General features: G+C 39.9%; 1 pseudogene; it reads left to right on the top strand.

Moving 5' to 3' along the window:
• Nucleotides 1-202: 202 nt before the first annotated feature.
• On the top strand, nt 203-13837 carry LOC131490415 (tissue alpha-L-fucosidase-like; annotated as a pseudogene).
• Nucleotides 13838-19653: the final 5816 nt, after the last annotated feature.

The following is a 19653-nucleotide window of genomic DNA, read 5'->3' on the forward strand; positions in this document are numbered from 1 at the left end:
GAGTTATGTCTTGATTTTTTTTCGCTGGAGTTGGGTAGATATTTTGTCTGTTTAGTTTGATTTTTTTCCCCTTCCTCTAACAAGGAAGAAGTGAAAGAGGGCACTTTCAAGTTCTTCCCATCTTGACTTTAAAGAGGCAGGCAGTTGAAGGGAAAAACCCCAACACAAGGGAGTCTAAGATGGAGAAACAGCTTGCCACAAGATGACGGTTTCTCTGAAGGAGTGCCGCCTGGCAAGTTGGTAAGCAGTCACCTGATGTGCCCAGGATTGCTGTGGATGTAAATAATGTACAGGCTGAGGTGACCTAACAGGCTTCTGTCGAGTTCTTGCCCGGTATGGCAGAGGGGGTGCTTCATAAGCGGCATTGTTCTAGGTACTTCTAAGCAGCAGTGGCTCTTCTGGGATATTTTTAAATGAAAATTATTATTATTATTATTATTATTATTACTAATAGTCTTAGCTGCCTGCCAATTGAAAGAATGCAATTTAAAATGAAAAAAATTTTAGAGGCTAACAGCTCTTTGAATTCCCTCTTTAGATATTTTATCACATTAATGCACCCATTACCAAAACTTATTAAAGATCAAAGGGTAGTCCTGTTCTCTCTTCCCTCTTCTTCCTTCCTCTCTTTCTTCTTTGTCTTCCTTCCTTTCTCTCCATTCTTCCTGCTTCTTTCCGTCTTCCCTCCTTCCCTCCCTCCCTCCCTCCGTCCTCCCCTCCCTCCCTTCCTTCCTTCCTTCCTTCCTTCCTTCCTTTTCCCCTTCTCTCCTTTATTTTCCTTTCCTTTTCTCCTCTTTCCTCTCCTTCTTTCTCTTCTTCAATGACTTGGAAAAAATCGTAATGAATTTCTTAGAGCAATTCTACAACAATGAAATTATTCAGGGTCACACATGCCTTCCCTGGAGTGTTTAACAATGGAGTCAAGCACAGCGGCCATTTTTGCTGGGTGTGCAGAATACGCAAAGTCTCATTTATCCTTGAAAAAATATTTAGGTGTGTTTAGGAGGGTCAGAGAGAGGCTTGGAGAGTAGACCTGCTATAATTTTAGTAAAATTAAAAAAGCAACAAAATAATAATGAAACAACCGACTTTGGAAACTACTTAGTAAATAAACAGTAAATTTAGCTTCACTGGAAATCTAGTCTGCATTATGGACTTACACTGTGACCAGAAAAAGACTGTAACAACATTTGACAATACAAAACATTTGATTATAATGTGAAACATTTTATATTCTAAAATGAGACACACTTGTAATTATCTCTACAACCGCTGGATGTCACTGTTGCATACGTCTGGCTGTAAAAACTTTCCACTTAGGCAATCTGAAACGGATATTTTAAGGGCCGTTATGTTACCTCCTTGGCACTCTACAGTTTGATTGAGCACATGCTACCATGCTAAGACAACTCTCTTCTCCATTCAGTGCAGTCAGCCCAATTCTCAATTATGGCACTCTCCTGGGAATTCTTCTAATTTATACAGGATGAAATTCCCCAAACACAATTATCTTCTTCACTATACTTAAAAGGAATATGGTACTTTTATAATAGTTCCCAACATTGTATATTAATTATAACTAACACATTCTGGATACCAAATGGAGAGAAGTGAAAACATAACCATAAAATACCCTGGATTTATAAAGTGTCTTTTTTTCCCCCCTCAAAGAGCTTATAACAGTTTCATATCTATTTGCTCATCTGTCTTCCCAACATCCCTAGGGGGTTACCTGCTTTAATGCTTTTATGAGTCAAAGTTGACCTGTGAAATAAATTGAATGAAGTAATTATTTACACTGGCATCCCAGGAGTAAAGCAAAAGCAAACATTGGAAATGTGTTCCAGACAGTGAATTCTAGTTTGCAAAAGTAACTCACTAAAATTTTGGTGTTCTGGGTTTTTTTTTTTGTCAATTACTTTTATAAGTCCTTAATTCATGGGCCCTTTAATTCTTCTTTTAAAAAGTTGTTTTAAAAAATCTGAGCCATCTAGTGTAGCTGACGTTATACAGAAATTAGATCTAGAGACTTTTCCAAACCTGAAAAAAAGCCTGGCTCAGGAGAAGTGCTAGGCTAGGCTAGACGGATGGGGGCAGGGCTGAGGGGGGGTGGGGGCGACAGATGAACCAATTGGAACAGTCCTTAGCTTTCTCTCTAGTTAGAAATGATCATGAACTTCAATTTTGCCGTCTTGTTTCATCTCTTTCTTTTTCTTAAAACCTTGGAGTTGTCTCTAACTTCCTCTTCTGCCTTTGCACTGCAGCAGCCAGAGCTGTTCTTGGAGGACCATCGGTCTAGATAGTGTATGGGGGTTGGGGGTACTCTATGTTTTAGGGAACGAGCAGAGAGCTGTGTGCCTGACATCAACGGATGCTTTGATCCAAAATTTCAGTCATTGTTTCCACATTTAGGGGCTGGAATGAACATCAAAGAAGTGGGTGTACGGAATTTACTGAATGCCAAAGAAGTACAATAACATACAGAGGATATAAGCAAGTCCCAGTGGCAAAATTTGCTGCCAATTCTTGCACATAATAGAGGCCCTAAAATGACAGTCTATCTTTGACAAATGCATAATGATATCAGTGCCAAGGGAAGGAACTAGCATGCTGCAAGGTGAATAAAAGAGTTGGGAACAATTCAGTGGACTTACACATTTCCTTAGTGTGTTTTCACACAACAAGGAAAAGCAGATGACACAAACGCATTAGGTAATCATTGGACTGGGCTGCACACTCACCAGCAGTTTCAAACCGACCTGGCTCTTCTGGGATCCAGCTCTAAAGATGAAAATAAAATGTGATTAGAAATCATTCATCTTCTGGAGGGGGGAAAAAAAGGAACAAGAAAGTGAAAATAGCTTTCTTGTTCTGTCTTGGATAGTTCCAGTTTTAAAGCCCATATGTTGTTTGCTATAACTTCGCCTCCCAGGGCCAATGCATTCCAAACGCTTCAGCTAGTGCTCTGCACCGAGTAGTCTCGGAAGTTAGGGCTCATTTGTATCCACAGTCTTTGTTCAAATATGGATTAATTTTGGTTAATTTCAGTAGGTGCACATAAAGTAAAATGCATAGAACTGAAACCCCTGAAATCAGGCCGTTGCGTGATCATCTAAAAACCTACTTTTCAAGCTCTTTTAAGTTTTATTTTTGAAATAAAAACAATAAAATGACTGTAAAAAGTTTCCAAAAGCGTTGACATTATGAGCAATTGCTAACCAAGGCTATTCCCAGAATGATAGTGCAAATTTGGATATAATTCTGGAAAAGCTAACTGCCCTGCAGTGCCAGCTATAAATATTTCATTCAGGAGGTGATTTGAGAAGGGTCCTGCAGCATGTGGCTCTTGCCTCCAGGGCCACGTATCTTTGCAGATGCATATTGTGTTGCTGACACAGGGCTGGCATTGGAGGGCAAAGGCAGACTTTTGCCCTTAAGCTGTAATCCCTTGACTAATATGAAGATGAGTGTGTGAGACCTTCTGTAGGCTGCTTTAAACAGCCAGACCGTGTGTGGATGTTAGCGAAAGAAGTTCAGAGAAAGAAGTTCAGGTGGATGTTAGAGAAAGAAGTCTCAAAATGTCACAGTACGTGGCAAGTGCCTGCAGGGCTCATGAGCACAGTCCGGTAATGAATCGAGCGTGGGCAAGGCCAGGTGTGTGTGTTTATTTGAGACCCTCCTTGGTCGAGCAAGAGATGGTGCCAGTTGCAAACAGAACCAACATTTCTGTCCTTTGTGTTAAGCAGTCAGAGCACATTTGCTCATACACACCAAAACCATTTCCAACACAGCTCCCACAGGTCCTTGGTGCTTTTTACAAAATTTCTTCCAGTGGCCTTGCACTACCTAGCAAAGGAGCGCATGGAAGCATCCTGCTCTGTTTATTGTGCATATTAAGTAATTGCAATGATATTCACTGTTTCAGACTCCATAATGAAATAAATGGGTGCCCAGCAATATTAGAAAATGGACAAACAAGTATTCAACCGGCCGGATGAACCATGGCTTTCTGGCATTAAAAGTGTAATATTTATGAGTTAATTTAATCATAGAAGAAACTATTGAGTAGGTGACTGAGTAAAATGATGACTGTGTATTATGCTTTTGCCACGCAGCTGGATAAACATATTCAACGGCAGACCTTGGCAAGAACTGCAAAGATGCTCTTGACAATGGCATGAATAAATATTAGGTGCTGCCTCACATTCACTGCATTTGAGATCTTGAGCAAAGCCAGATGAGTTTTAGCAGGGAAATGTAGAAGAAGCCACACATGCACGCTGGGATTATGTAAACATTGGAGTCTTTCTCTGCTGCATGGGAATGGCTCTAACATTCATTTTCGTCTACATCACTGACAGATTTTTTTTTTCTTATTATCTTTGCAGTTCTACAAGTGTACTTTAGCATTAAGACCCAGCTTTGGGGAAGCTTATGGCAGATTTTTCAACAACATACATGTGGGGAGAAAAGAAATACTTTGCCTAGGTTACCCAGAGCTGACCAAAAAAGATTTTATTTTGCAGTGACCCAACTCAACCTATATAGAACAGTAAATTGGAAAAATTCCTTTAGATTCCTTCTTGAGTTTCTTTAGAATATATGGCTTCTGATTCCAAGAAGGACCATATTTTGGAAAGATTTTGAAGAGAGGAGATCGGTAACATTAACAGTCAGTTGAAGAAGCATTTACATCCGGTGCAAAAAGAACCAGTGTGTAAGAGAGTGTTATGGAAATATGTCATTGTGAGTTTTTCCCTGTACAATTGTCATTTTACCAATAAAGGAAAGATCTTTTTCCCCAGATTTATTGAGATATAATTGATATATAACGTTGTATAGGTTTAAGGGCGTATGACATATTTGTTTGAGGTATTTACACTGGGAAATCACTATCATCATGGCATCAGTGAACGCCTCCATCACTTCACGTGATTGCCATTTCTTTTTTTGTGGCAACAGCCTGTAAGGTCTACTCTCTAAGTAGCTTTCAGGTATATAATACGGTGTGGTTAACTATAATCACCAGGCTGAACATTAGATCCATCCAAGCTTAGTCATCTTATAACTGCAAGTTTGTACCCTTTGACCAACATCTTTCCATTCCCCATGCACCAGCCCCTGGTAACTACCATTCTACTCCCTGTGTCTGTAAGTTTGACTTTTTTTTTTTTTTTTTTTTTTTTTTTTAAGATTCTGCATTTGAGGGATACCATGCAGGATTTGTCTTTCTCTGTTTGATGTATCTCACTGAGCACAATGCCTTCAATGCCATGTTTTTTGCAAAGGCAGGATTTCCTTCTTTCTCTTAGCTGAATGGTATTCCATTGTATACAGTATATACATATACTGCATCTTTATCCATTCATCCTTTGATGGACACTGGGAGTGTTTCCATGAGTTGGCTATAGTGAATAATGCTGCAGTGAACATGGGAGTGCAGGTGTCTCTTCAAGACCCTATTTTCATTTCCTTTGAATATATACCCTGAAGGGGGATTGCTGATCATATGCAGTTCTATTTTTAATTTTTTAAGAAACCTCTATATTGTTTTCCATAGTGGCTGTATTCATTTACATTCCCACCAACAGTGGACAGAGGTTCCCTTTTTTCCACATTCTCACCAACACTTGTTATTTCTGGTCTTTTTGATGATTGCCACCTAAAGGTGAGAGGTGATAGCTCCTTGTAGTTTTGATTTGTATTTTCCTGATGATTAGTGCTATTGAGCGTCTTTTCCTGTACCTGTTGGCTATTTGTATATCTTCTTTGGAAAATATCTATTCAGTTCCTTTGCCCATTTGAAATTGGATTTTTGTTTTGTTTTGCTATTGAATTGCATGAGTTCTTTATGTATTTTGGATTTTAATCACTTACCAGATATATGATTTGCAAATATTTTCTCCCATTTCCTAGGTTGCCTTCTTATTTTGTTGGTTGTTTCTCTTTCTGTGCAGAAACTTTTTAGTTTAATGAGTCCCACTATTAATTTTTGCATTTGTTGCTTATACTTTTGGTGTCATATCCAAAAAATTATTGCCACGACCAGTGTCAAGGAGATTTCCCCCATGCTTTCCTCTAGGAATTTTATGGTTTCCATTCTTCTGTTTAAGTCCTTAACTCATTTTGAGTTAATCTTTGTGTATGGTATAAGATAGGGGCCCAATCTCATTCTGTTGCATGTGACTATCTTAGTTTTCCCAGCACCACTTATTAAAGAGACTATCTTTCTGTATTGAATATTGTTGGCTCCCTTGTCAAATATTGGTCAACTCTACATGCAAGGGGTTATTTCTGACTCTCTATTCTATTCAATTGGTCTACGTGTCTGTTTTCATGCAAGCACCATACTGTTTTGATTCCTATAGTTTTGTAATCTTGTTTGAAATCAGGAAGGGTGATGCCTTCAGCTTTGTTCTTCATTCTCAACATTACTTTGGCTATTCAGGATCTTTTATGGTTCCACATGAACTTTAGGATTTTTTTTTTATTTCTTGAAAAATGCCGATAGAATTTTGATAGGGTTTGCATTGGATTTATAGATGGCTCTGGGTAGTATGAACTTTGTCTCTTACAGGCAGCATAGAGTTTGGTGTGTGTTTTTTTTTTAATCCATCCAGAAACTCTATGCCTTTTGACTGGAAAATTTAATCCATTTATGTTAGAGTACTTATTGATAGGTAAGGACTTACTATTGCTATCTTATTGTTTTCTGGCTGCTTTGTAGTCCCACTGTTCCTTTCTACCCCTCTTGCTGCCTTTCCTTGTGAACTGATGGCTTTCCACAGCTGACTGCTTTGATTCCCTTCTCTTTATCTTTTGTGAATGTACTGGAGGTTTTTGCTTTCTGGTTACCTTGAGGCTTACATAAAACATCTTATAGATGTAATGGTCTATTTTATATTAACAACCAAATTTGGATTACATACAAAAACTACCCTTTTACTCCTCCCTTTTATGTTTCTGATATCACAACTTACCTCTTTTAATATTGTGAATTCATTGCCAAATTATTGTAGCTATAGTTATTTTTAACACTCTTGTCCTTTAAGACAATTTCTTACTAAGGTCTTTGCTTTTGATTTTCTGGAGCACACACACTGTCTCTAGAACAACAATAGAAGAACTTCGGTCTCTGGGCCATGTTGTTTGTGCCACAGACTTCAGCTTAAATCTGTGAATGCCCTTCACATTCCTTTTATTGTCCTTTTATTGTTTGAGTTGACGTAGCATTAAAATATTAGAACAGAATGCATCCAAGAGGTTAACAGAGCCGACAGGGGAAAAACACCTATGTAGGTGTGGGTATTCTGGATTCTAGTCTTAGTTGGTATGTAACCCTGGGCAAGTCACTTTGCCTCTCTGTACCTCAGTTTTCAATCCATAAAATTATAGGAGTGCCTGGGTGGCTCAGACAGTTAAGCATCCAACTTCAGCTCAGGTCATGGTCTCACAGTTCCTGAGTTCAAGCCCCACATCGGGCTCTGTGCTGACAGCTCAGAGCCTGAAGCCTGCATCGGATTCTGTCTCCCTCTCTCTCTGCCCCTCCCCGGCTTGCAATCTGTCTGTCTCTCTCTCTCAAAAATAAATACACATCAATCCATAAAATTGTAGGAATATTTTTTTCCCAGCTTTGAGTGTGATTAAGTAGATCATCTAAAGCATTGCTTGTTTTTGTTATTAAACCACAACGCATTTGGTTGAAACTGTCCTGTTCCAGAAAAGATCTCAGTTGCACTCAGAGAAGTTAAAATGCAGATTTCAGACTACCATGGCTACAACTTATCCTTCCCAATATAACCAAGTGAAATATGGTGACCCTCAAGCTTAATTTTTTCTTATTTTCTTTTGAAGAAACTTCTAAAAAATCTTATTTTTAAAAGGAAATCCAGGGACACCTGGGTGACTCAGTCAGTTAAGCATCTGACTTTGGCACAGGTCATGATCTAACAGTTCATGAGTTCGAGCCCTGTGTCGGTTGAGGTGGAGCCCCACTTTGGGTGAGGTCGAACCCCGCTTCTCTCTCTCTCCCTCTCTTTCTCTGCTCCTCATGGGATTCTCTCTCTCTCCTCTCTCTATCTGCCCCTCCCTCACTTGTGTCTTCTAAATAAATAAATAAATAAATAAATGGAAATCCAGCTCCTCTCCCAACTACTTTGTCTTCCTGGTGACATTCTTAATTGGACTCATTCCACTTTGACATGCATTTAACAAATAAGTGACCAGAGTGCTCGACCCATGCAGTGTAGCTAGAAGTAGCAAGAGGGGGGTTTGGAGGTAAAATTGCCAAAAGTTGGTGATGGGTTGGGTTTGGGAAAGTGAGAGAGAATGAAGTATCAAAGATAACTCCCAGACTTATACAGAAGTTGAGAGAAGAAAAATTTATAGGAATAATAAAGAATTCAGTTTTGGATATATTAAATCCAGGGAAAGACCATAAGCGCAGCTATGATGGTAAAAGAGCACTGAGCTTAAGAGTTTATTTATTATTTCATTTTATTTTTTAAAGTAGGCTCCACACCCAACATTGGGCTTGAACACATGACCTCAAGATCAAAAGTCACATGTTCTACAGACTGAGCCAACCAGGCACCCAAAAGAATACTGAGCAGAACTTTGATTAAGGTGCTGGCTCTGCTCCAATATGTGTGACCGTGGGAACAAAGACTTATTCTTCCTGAGTTTTGGTGTCCTTATCTTTAAAATGGAGATATTAATATCCTTGTCATCTCTTGTTGGGAAGGTGAAAATGACAAGTAATCTTAAGTAATCTTTACACTCAGTGTGGGGCTTGAACTCATGACCCGAGATTAAGAGTTGCACATTCCAGTGACTGACTCAGCAAGACACCCCAACAAGTTTTTGAAGGCACTTTATATGGAATCATCCTACTTCTTATTACTACAGAGACATAAGAAATACCACAAAAAAATACATCGGGACTTTTTGTGCTGGAAACATCCCCACTAAATAACAGATATCCTTCTCTTCTTGTCTTTTCACTAATTCACCTTGTGTCTTTCACCCAGTTGCCTGGGAGGCTCTCTCTTTCTCTTCTCTATCTTCAGGAGGACGCCTACACCCATGACCTCATCTTGAAGGGCACAGAGAGTTAATGTGGAGAAGAATCTCTTGAGATTCATGGTTCATTAGGGACAGGAATCATGGCTTTGGAATGTTATGGGATTCCAACGAATATTCATTGATTGGGCTTTAGCATTACCATTTTCCCACTAGGTTTTAAATTGGTGGGAAGAAGGAGAGATTTTAGTCAGTTGGGAGAAAACATCTCCATGTATGTTCCTGTTGGTTTGGGAACATCCATTAACCCCACAAAGTCAAGCCTCAGCTCATGCCCAGAACCCAAGGAGGGATAAGGGCCATGGAAACATGAGGGAGGAGCTAATTTTTCCTCTACTTATGTTTCACCAGGGTGAACTCCTTGATCCCTTCCTACAAAGATGGACTGAAAATCTGTGTGTGATGAACATATTCTGACCACTCTAAACCCAAGCAGGGAATCTCGCTGCCCATAGCAGTGGGGTAGCCCTGGATGTAGCAGAGATTCCAGGAGAGGGCAGATGTAAGAGGCAAAGAAGGCTCATTCTCAAAGGGCAGATAGATTCTGCTTGTGAAATACGGGCTTCATAAAATGTGAACATTTATTAAACCTCAACATCGGGGCAAAGAGTACAGAAATATCTGAACTGTGCCTCAGTCTCATAACCTTTCTGGATGGGTGGGGAGAACTAGTAAATGAAAGACTGGGTACTAGATAATGTCTCTGTGCTGGGAAGCAAGTTTTGCTGTGTTGTTGTCTTTGCCTCTTACATGTGTTTTTTGAATCTCTGTTTCCTGCCTGAGAAGGAATTTCCAAGTGCAACAACAAAAAAGTGAAAACATAGCTCAAACTATCCCCCTACTTTCCAAGATTGGATGCTATTTCTGCATTAACATTTTTTTCCAGCTGAGCTCTATGATGAATATCTGAACACAAACTTCCTATTTATTGGAGTTATTACTGGATATTATTGTTCTATTCTTTGATTAGTGTCTCTAGTATATTTGTCATGATGTCTTAACATATTCAAATAAGGGGTCAGTCATTAGCAAATTTTCAGGGCTGTGTAAGGAATCACTGTAAACAGACGCGACACTACGCTTCCCAGTATATGCGTGTCGACATCCGTATACGTCACTCCAAAGAGAGGCACCACTCGTCATTTGGTATATGTGAGGTATTTAGGACGGTAGCAACATCATGGTTAAGTCCTATGTAAGTCTTGGCCAGTGCTGCTTCTATTGCTACCATTACTACACTCTTACTCTTGGAAAGGCTAAGTGTTATCCTGCAACCAGGGGTCAGTTGGACTGGTTTCATGAGATCTACCAACCCTTGGTATGGACCTAACCCATGTGCAGATTTGACTTTTGCTTCTCATCTATGAGTGGCCCTTTGACCCTTCAGAAGACCGTCTTTCTGGGTCCACATTTTTGCCATTGGCTGCCTCTTGGGAACTGTCAGAGTGTCACAGGGAAGTTTTGGGATGTTGCGTGCATGGGGGCCATCACTCTAAGGCAGTGCTTCTCAAATTATGTATGGTGAAAGGTAAGTTTTGTTGTTGTTGTTGTTGTTTTTAAATTTCCAATCTGCCACAGCCTGATATTTTTTAAGGTGCAATAAAAATAAGTTAAAATGGAATATAAAACCAATACACACAAAATTCAAGTCCCATTTTTTATTAGATTCAACAGACGTAACCTCCTCCTGCCAGATGTCTCTCCACATTTGAAATGCTTCCTCTCAATGCTGTGTTTGTCTCATCTCTGAACAGTAACCAAGATTACAATAGTGGGCCTTGTTTTGAACAGCAATATCTTAAAGGACAGTGAGGAACCCCAAAGGCCTGTCATTTTGTGGAGGTCAGAGGCCTCTCACCACAGTCGAGGACGTTGGCAGTCACCAGGCCTCAGGCCTCAGCTTCCCCGGTGTGAAGCTGGTGTGCAGAAGGTGACTGAGAGGCCATGAAGGAAAACTGTGTTCTCCTGGGTGCTGGCCATTCTCTCAGCTGGGAATGTATGCACAGTGAAGCAGTAGGCTGTTGAGTGCAGATGCACAGGTGTGGAAACAGTTTGTGATAGGCAGGTTTATGGCATATGAACACATTGTATGATATACTGTAATCAACTATATAAACAACTTTAAAATTGTCTCTACTTCATATTTCCAGCATTTGGTTTTGTTAATCATATGTCTTCCTGACAGCAATTAAATAACCTTGAGAGAAAGCGTGCACCTGCTGTCTCCCCTGGGGAAGCTACATCTCTTTTGTGAATGACATAAGTTCTCTATAAAGCATAACTGAAGATCGAATTGAATTTGGAGATATGTCTCCTTTCTCTCTTGTTTTATCTCTAGTTGAGTTGGAGGGCATGGTTTAATAGAGCTGATCTTTTTCTGGACCCCTATTCTAAGATTCTACTTAAACCAAAACATTTCATTGAGGGGCTAATTGGAGACAATATCTAAATGAGGTTGAGGTGGGTACGGCAGAGAGGAGGTCCCATGGTCGCCTCCTTGGCCTTCACTCCCAACCTCTCTTCCTCAAGCCTCCCGGTTCTTCTGGATTTCCTTCTATGAACACTATACTGGTCCTGTTTTCCTTCAAACAAAGCAACATAACAAAGCATTTGTTTTTCTTGGGTCAGGTTCCACACAAGATCCATTCATTAGGATTGTTGAATTAAGTATCTCCTAATTGAGGGCTGCCTGGGTGGCTCAGTTGCTTAAGCATCTGACTCTTGATTTTGGTCAGAAGATTGAGCCCTGTGTAAGGTTTTGTGCTGCATGTGCAGCCTGCTTAAAATTCTCCCCCTCCCTCCCCAACTCGTGTGCACTCTCTGTCTCGCTCTTACAAAATTTTTTTTATTTTACCCTCTTGTACTGCTGGTGGGAATGCAAACTGGTGCACCCACTCTGGAGAACAGTATGAAGATTCCTCAAAAAACTAAAAATAGAACACCCTGAAATCCAGTAATTGCACTGTTACTATTTACCCAAAGGATGCAAAAGTAGAGATTCATAGGGGTACAGGCACCCCAATGTTTATAGCACATTGTCAATAATAGCCCAACTATGGAGAGAACACAAATGTCCAATGACTAATTAAGAGATAAACAAATTGTGAGACACACACACACACACACACACACACACACAGTGGAATATTACTCAGCCATAAAAAAGAACAAAATCTTGCCATTTACAATGATGTGGATGGTGTTAGAGTGCATTATGCTAAGTGAAATAAGTTGGTCACAGAAAGACAAATACCCTATAACTTCACTCTTATGTGGAATTTAAGAAACAAAACAGATGAACATATAGGAAGATGGGGAGAAATGAGAGGGAACAAACCACAAGAGACTCTTAATGATAGAAAACAAAGTGAAGGTTTCTGGAGGGGAGGAAGGTGGGGGGATGGGCTAGACAGTTGAAGGGCATTAAGGAGGACACTTGTTAATGGTGAGCACTGGGTGTTGCATGTAAGTGACAAATCACTGAATTCTACTTCTGAAGCCAATGTTGCACTGTATGTTAACTAACTAAAATTTAAATTAAAAAAGAAAGAAAAAAGAAAAGAAAATTTAAAAAAAAGTCTCTCTGAGTTTTTTGACAGGTATCAGGGCTCCGGGGAGGAGGTCATGGGCCGGGTGGGCACTGACTGGGAGCTCAGTGCAGCCGCGCTGCTGTGCCCTGAACTGGCCGAATCTTGACTCTGGATTTGTTCTGCGAAGCAAAGTTCGGGGAGTTAGTACCCTGGGGGTGTGTTCTTGAAGCTGGCCTGGAGCAACAAGTGGTCCTGGTGGCACCAGATGGGGGAGTAGCAACCCCAGTACCAGCGCCTCAGGACAGACAACTACCAGCCCAGCTGTAGCCACGTGGACTTGGGACCACCATTCCCCGCACACCTCTTCCACCCTGATGAGTGGGCTGACTTCTCCAAGCCATGTGGCCAGTAGGAAGTCCTGACCATGGAGCATCACAAAGGTTTCACAAACTGGCCAAGGCCTGTGTCTTGCAGCTGGAGCTCCCATGATCTGGAACCCCATCCCCATCGTATTCTGCTGAGTTGATGAATTGGGAACAGATGTCCAGAAGAGGAACATAAGCCATGGAGTCTTTCACTCACTCTCAGAATGGTTCCATCCCCTCTATCTCTTTTGTAAGAAAAATGGCTTCAGAACACAGCATTTTGTCAGGGTGAAAAAGATGCCAGAGTTATTTGACCTTATTTTTAACCTGTTGGTCTGATGGAGAATGAGAATACCCTAATACTTATTGCAACTCTACAAATTTTCTTTCTTGGCTCTTCGATGATAGCCCTGTCAAGGATGAAGGTAAATGATCCATGGGGTTGGAAATGCTCCTGTTACCATGGATGTTACTACAACGGTCAGGACAAATTCAAGCCAGGAAGGTTATTAGATCACAAATGGGAGATGTGCACCACCATCCACAAGGCATCCTGGAATTATCATCGTGATGGGGCCATGTCTTTATATTATAAGTGAATTGGAAACCATTTCAGCACTGGTTTAGACAGTAGGTTTGGGAAGCAACTATCTTCTCAATTATGAACCAACTAAAGGTGGACTGATCATTCCAATCTTCCAAGAAAGAGTTCTTGCTGCAATATTCATTTATTAGCCATCAAAGGGGAGGCTATTTGTGCATCTAAACCCTGGAGGACGCAATCAGAAAAGAACACAGTATACCTTAAAAGGATCATCTATGTATGCCATTTTACTGTACTGGTCAAAAAATGGAGTCTGAAAGCTTCAATCCCTCAAGTAATCAAGATAGATTACAAAGTTAAGGGTGTTGGCAATCCAAGAAGATCTGGAGTGGTCCATAGATCTGTATAAAGTTTTCCTCATTTTTCTGACCTCACCATCTGCTCTCCCAGTTGAGTTTGAAGCCGATTATTGGAGTTCAAGAGGAAAGGGACACTGCCTGCTGTTTGCTGCTTTGATTTTCCTTGTATAGCACCATAATTGTAATAAACTAACTTTTCTTCCCTCTCCAGAGATGGCTTTTCCAACACATTGTAATCAAAGGAACTGAGAGCATTAGATTGATGTCTCAATGGACCAAGTATCTGAGCTCCTCACTCTGGGTGGCAAAAGAAAGGACTGAACAATTAAGCTCTGAGTTTATCCATTCCTACTTCTGGAAATTATCTGAATGGAAACTGCTCTCTATTTTCTTGCTTACTTGATGACTTTAGTTAAAGAATAAGCCAAGTCACCCTGTTGCCAATGAGAGGGGACAGAAAGAGTTTGGAAAGCTCCACCATACGCTATTTATTTAGCATCAACTGTCACCAAACTCTTTCCCCTCATCCCAAGTGTGGAAGAGCCTGGAGGGGAAGGAAAAGGCTTCTAGGCTGCTTATGTTCGATCTTTAGAAGTTTCTAAAGAAAACTAGTAGCTCTGAATTTCAGTCTGTTTACAGGGATACTATTTTAAAAACTGGATGTGATTCTTTCCTGCCCTTTAAAATATGATCAAATAAATACATTTGCATGTCAAAAATTTATATATTTCCCTATCATCTCTTCTCTTTTTTTTTCCCTTGCAGTTTTTGTTGTTGTTGAAGAAATTGGCTGTTTCTCTTGGAGTTTCCAACAGTTTGGATTTTGTTGACTGTGTCCCTATTTATTGTGTTATTCTGTCATTGTAAGCTCTAAATTGGCAATTAGATCTAGAGACTTGATAAAATTCAGATTCAATTATTTTGTCAAGAATATTTCATATGCAGTGTTTTGTACTTCAATTAGGAGGTACATATCTGATCGTCTCTTTTTGGTGATCTGAGCAGCCATTGGTGGTCATTGCTCAGATCCACTAATTCATTAGGAGGTCACAAAATGGTGATATCCTGATTCTATTGGTACTTATTCATTTATTAGCTGAAAACATTCTACGAAGAGAAAATTCTCCTTGACTCTCTGGTTACTATGAGACCAGGTGTTTTTGGTTTTGTTTTGTTTTTTAGCACAATGAATTGGTTCCCTAGTATCCTCTAAAGGTGAATCTAATTTTTTTTGTATCATACTAAACTTACAAATTTGAATATACTTGATATGGTTTAATCCATTGCATTTATCAGCATACTGATGCTCAAATCTTTGGCCAGTTGGATCCTCTTTATTTAAGCTGATTCCCAAACCCTCTGGATAGAACCCCAGTAGCTTTTCATAGCTTTCTATTTATCTGATATGACAAGATATTCCAGACTCTTTTCACGAGTTTCCTGCCTCAGGCCTGGAATCAGCCATCTTTCCAAGTGGCTTGGTTCCTTTTGGTGGGGAATAGTATTTAGAGACACAATTAAGGTTCCAGGGTGCTCATTCTACTGGGTTGACCATTGTTTACATACGTTTCCAATGGACAGAACTAGAAAATGAGTATTTTTTAAATGCAAAACACAGAATGAATCCAAATTGCTACCTCAGATTTATTTGCAGGATTTTTACTTAATCTCACTGATCTTACATTTGTGTCTGCTCTCACCCAAGCTGAAAGTCCTGGTTCCCAATGACACCCATATATATACATTTTTGCTTTATCTCACACTGCAAACATAATAGTTTCAGAACACCAATAACGATAGCACCACAATACGATTACTGAATCAACAGTGAATCTGAGTGAATTACTCTACAACCTAGCATGGGGATAACTGTACATTACAACTTAACAGTAATGAAGTAAAATGATTGACACATTTGATTACATGGAAACAAGTACTTTACATTTAATCTACATGAGTTATATCAGGCCCATTTTGCAGATGAGAAAACTGAAACTCAGAGAAATTAAGTATCTTACCAAAGTTTAGTTATCAAATGGCAGAGATGGGATTAGAACGTAAAGAGATTCTAACTCATTGCACTCTGAGCCACCTAGTTCTGTTCACTGTAAACACATTCAGAAAATCCAGAAATAAACACTTCCCAAACCCTACTCATAACTGGGAAATGGGAAATAAAATCTTATTAATACTGCTAGACTATTATTATTATTATTATTAGTTTGATAAAAACTTCAATGTTGAGTTGCAGAAGAGCTTTAAAAGGCACAAGAGTCTTGGGGGAGCACCTGAGTGGCTCCATTGGTTAAGCAGCTGACTTTTGATTTTGGCTCAGGTCATGATCTCACAGTTTGTGGGATCAAGCCCACAGCAGGCTCTGTGATGACAGTGCACAGCCTGCTTGGGATTCTCTCTCCCTATCTGTCCCTCCCCAGCTCTCTCTCTCTCTCAAAATAACAAATAAACATTTAAAAAGACACATGATTCTTGGGAAAGAGACTTCAGGGCATTTTAAGTATAACACATAAATATGGTATGACACTGAACATGGAAATTTACATCTTTTAGTTTTTATCCTTGGTCAGGACTCTGTTACATTATGGTGGCATATTCTTCGTCATATCTTTGTACCATGAAACATCATCTCAACCTTCAGAATTCTGCTTTAAATATAAGAAAACTGAAAGATCTTCAGATCTTTTAGTTTATTATCAGCAAAGACAGTGGCTTGGCCAATTCTTTTAATGGGAGCAGTTCAAACTGTTTGTTGGCTTTATAAAGATAGAAGGTGTCAACTGATCAGAAGTTTCACTTCTTGGTTGGTACTTGGTATTTGTGCAAGCTAAGCAATTAGTTGCAAACCATTATTCCTGTCCTTTCCAGCTTTTAATTTGTTCACATTTTAATTATTCATTTCTTTCCATTGTGCTCATGACTAGTCAACAAATACTGAATTTCTGTTTCTTAAAAGAAAACTTTTATCTTTTTATTTTTTTAAGTTTATTTATTTATTTTGAGAGAGAGAGAGAGAGTGTGTGTGTGTGTGCGCGCGCGCGCGCGCGCATGAGTGGGGGAGGGGCAGCAAAAGAGGGAGGGAGAGAATCCCAAACCACTGTCAGCACAGAGCCTGACATGGAGCTCATCTCACAAAGAGTAAGATCATGACCTGAGCCGAGGTCAAGAGTTGGACACTTAACTGACTGAGCCACCCAGGTGACCCTCTTCAAGAAAACTTTTAAAGCCAATTATGCTTTTTCTCCATCAGGAGCCTGGCTGTTTGTAGGGGTTTGCGAGAGCAACGAAATTCTTCCATTCATTTCACAAAGATGTATTAAGCATTCACCTAATGTGCCAGGCATTGTTCTAGGTGTTGAAGATACAGGGAGGGTAACGTAGACAAGTTTCCACTCTCAAGGATCTTACCTTCTATAGGAGGAGACAGAGGAAAGACAATGAACAAATAAAAGTCAGATAATGTCAGGGAGTGACTTTTTCTGTGAAGAAAACGTTAAACACAGTGATGTGATAGAGACTGGGGCATGTCCTCAGCTTGGGTGGTTGGAGAAGTCCCTGTCTCAGGTTTGAGCCACATGAAGACCCAGGCAGAGAGATGTCAGGCAGAAGAAACAAGTACAAAGGCCCTGAGGCAGGAATATACTTGATGTGTCTGAAGAAGAAAGAAACACAAGAGCTGGAGTGAACTGGACAAGGAAGAACACAGAGCTGGAGGGGAGTGAACTGCACTGAATGATGACTGACCTCTGAATATTTAAGAATTTGCTTATTTATTAGTTTGTGCATTTATACTCCATCTTGGTCTGGAAAGGATTTAGAATAGCTATTTGAATGTTGTTCTTCCTTAGAGCGCCTCTAGATTTGAGAAATATAAAAATGAGTCCTTTAGCAGGGAAAGTCCAACAGATAGAGCTGTGTTTGGGCATAAGCCCCATCGATGCAGGGTGTTTCCTTTTTTTCTTAAAAGCTCACATACCTGGAAATGTCATTTAAAAAATTATTTTCAAAGAAAATTGTCACACTGAATTTAATTTCAGACCAACAGACCCGTTATATTCTCTAATTAATCATGACACATGCTATTTACCAAACTCCTGTAAAAACAAATTTCTTTTGTACACATTACAAAGAAATGTTACATAAAATTAAGCACCAAGTAATGACTTTAATTTGCGGTTAGTTAATAATACACAGATGATCACGCGGCTGTAAAGGAAGCCGCTTGGGACATTAACAGATATGCTGGCACAGAGGAATTAGAAACAGGCAGACTGTGAGCTCTGGGTGGGAAATAAAGAGGATTCAAGAGTAAATGGACATTAGATGTTTCAACTTCCAGTAACAGAAACAGACCTGCTGAAGGCCTTTCCTAGGGAGGCCTGTCTAAGTGACTTTTAAGTTTCTTCATGGGTTTCTAAATTTATTTTTACCTCTTGCCCAGCAAAAAGGTTTTAGAAAATTTAATGGAATTTTCATTTAACACGAGCTTGGCTGAATGACCTTAACTAAAAAGTTGTATGTGTGTGTGTTTTTCAGCTTTGTAAGAAATTTTAATTGTTTCAATTTCTATAAGCCACTTTACTAGACTAATTTCTTGGCACTTAATGATTCCAAGCTAAGGAAGCCCGGGTGGCTCAGTCGATTAAGGGTCTGACTTTGACTCAAGTCATGGTCTAACAGCTCATGAGTTCGAGCCCCACATCAGGCTCTGTGCTGACAGCTCAGAGCCTGAAGCCTGCCTCGGATTCTGTGTCTCCCTCTCTGCCCCCCACCCTCTCTCTTTCAAAAATAAATAAACATTTAAAAAAAGTTTAAAAAAATGATTCCAAGCTAAGATGCTCAACTTTACATTTTTAGAAAAAAATATAAAATAAAGTCTTACTATCTGAAGTAAATCAATTTCTCTGAGGTCTACAGGCTACATAAGTAATCACACAGACACACAACAACGAAAGTTCTCTATTTCATGTCATAGCAGATGGGATGGAAAACCAGTCTGCCCAGAGGATTTGTGATTAAAATTTGTTTAAACCTTGGGACACCTGGGTGGCTCAGTCAGTTAAGCATCTGACTCTTGGTTTCAGCTCAGGTTTGTGAGTTTGAGCCCCCACCAGGCTCTGCACTGACAGCATGGAGACTGCTTAGGATTCTCTCTCTCTCTCTCTCTCTCTCTCTCTCTCTCTCTCTGCACAACCCCCACCTCAAAAATAAATAAGCGTTTAAAAATTTTTGTTTAAACCTCTAGAAAGGAGGAATGGAAAGTTGTCAGAAGACTGAAAATGGCTTGCCTCCTTCCTGCAGAACAACTTTTCTGATATTTTCTCAGTTTCACTGCTCCCACCTAAAAGCCATCTGAAAGGGGTTTGCACAATGAAAGATTCACGATGTCAAGAATCCTCTCAAGAGAGGAGTTCACTGTCTGGAGAAGCATTGAGAAACTCCTAAAGCCATTCGGGGCTCTCACCAACTCACAGTGTGACTCTTACCTTGTCACTTCATCTGTGTGTGTGCTTCCTTTGCTTTGTATGTGAAATGGGTATCAACTGACTATTTACTTCACGGTGTGGTTTCAACTTTCTAAACAGGTGACAAACATCCCTGTCATCTAGGTTGGAGATTATAGCGGCCCCACATTGCTTCTCTCAGGCACCTATAGCTGCTGCCTATTCACTCAAGGACACCGGGTGAAGGATTCTTATTCTTATTGATTATGGAGCAGGATGGGAAGGAGGAGGTCTGTATGACTTGATGCAGAATTA

This window comes from Neofelis nebulosa, chromosome 2, assembly GCF_028018385.1.
Source record: "Neofelis nebulosa isolate mNeoNeb1 chromosome 2, mNeoNeb1.pri, whole genome shotgun sequence".
Taxonomy (NCBI): domain Eukaryota; kingdom Metazoa; phylum Chordata; class Mammalia; order Carnivora; family Felidae; genus Neofelis; species Neofelis nebulosa.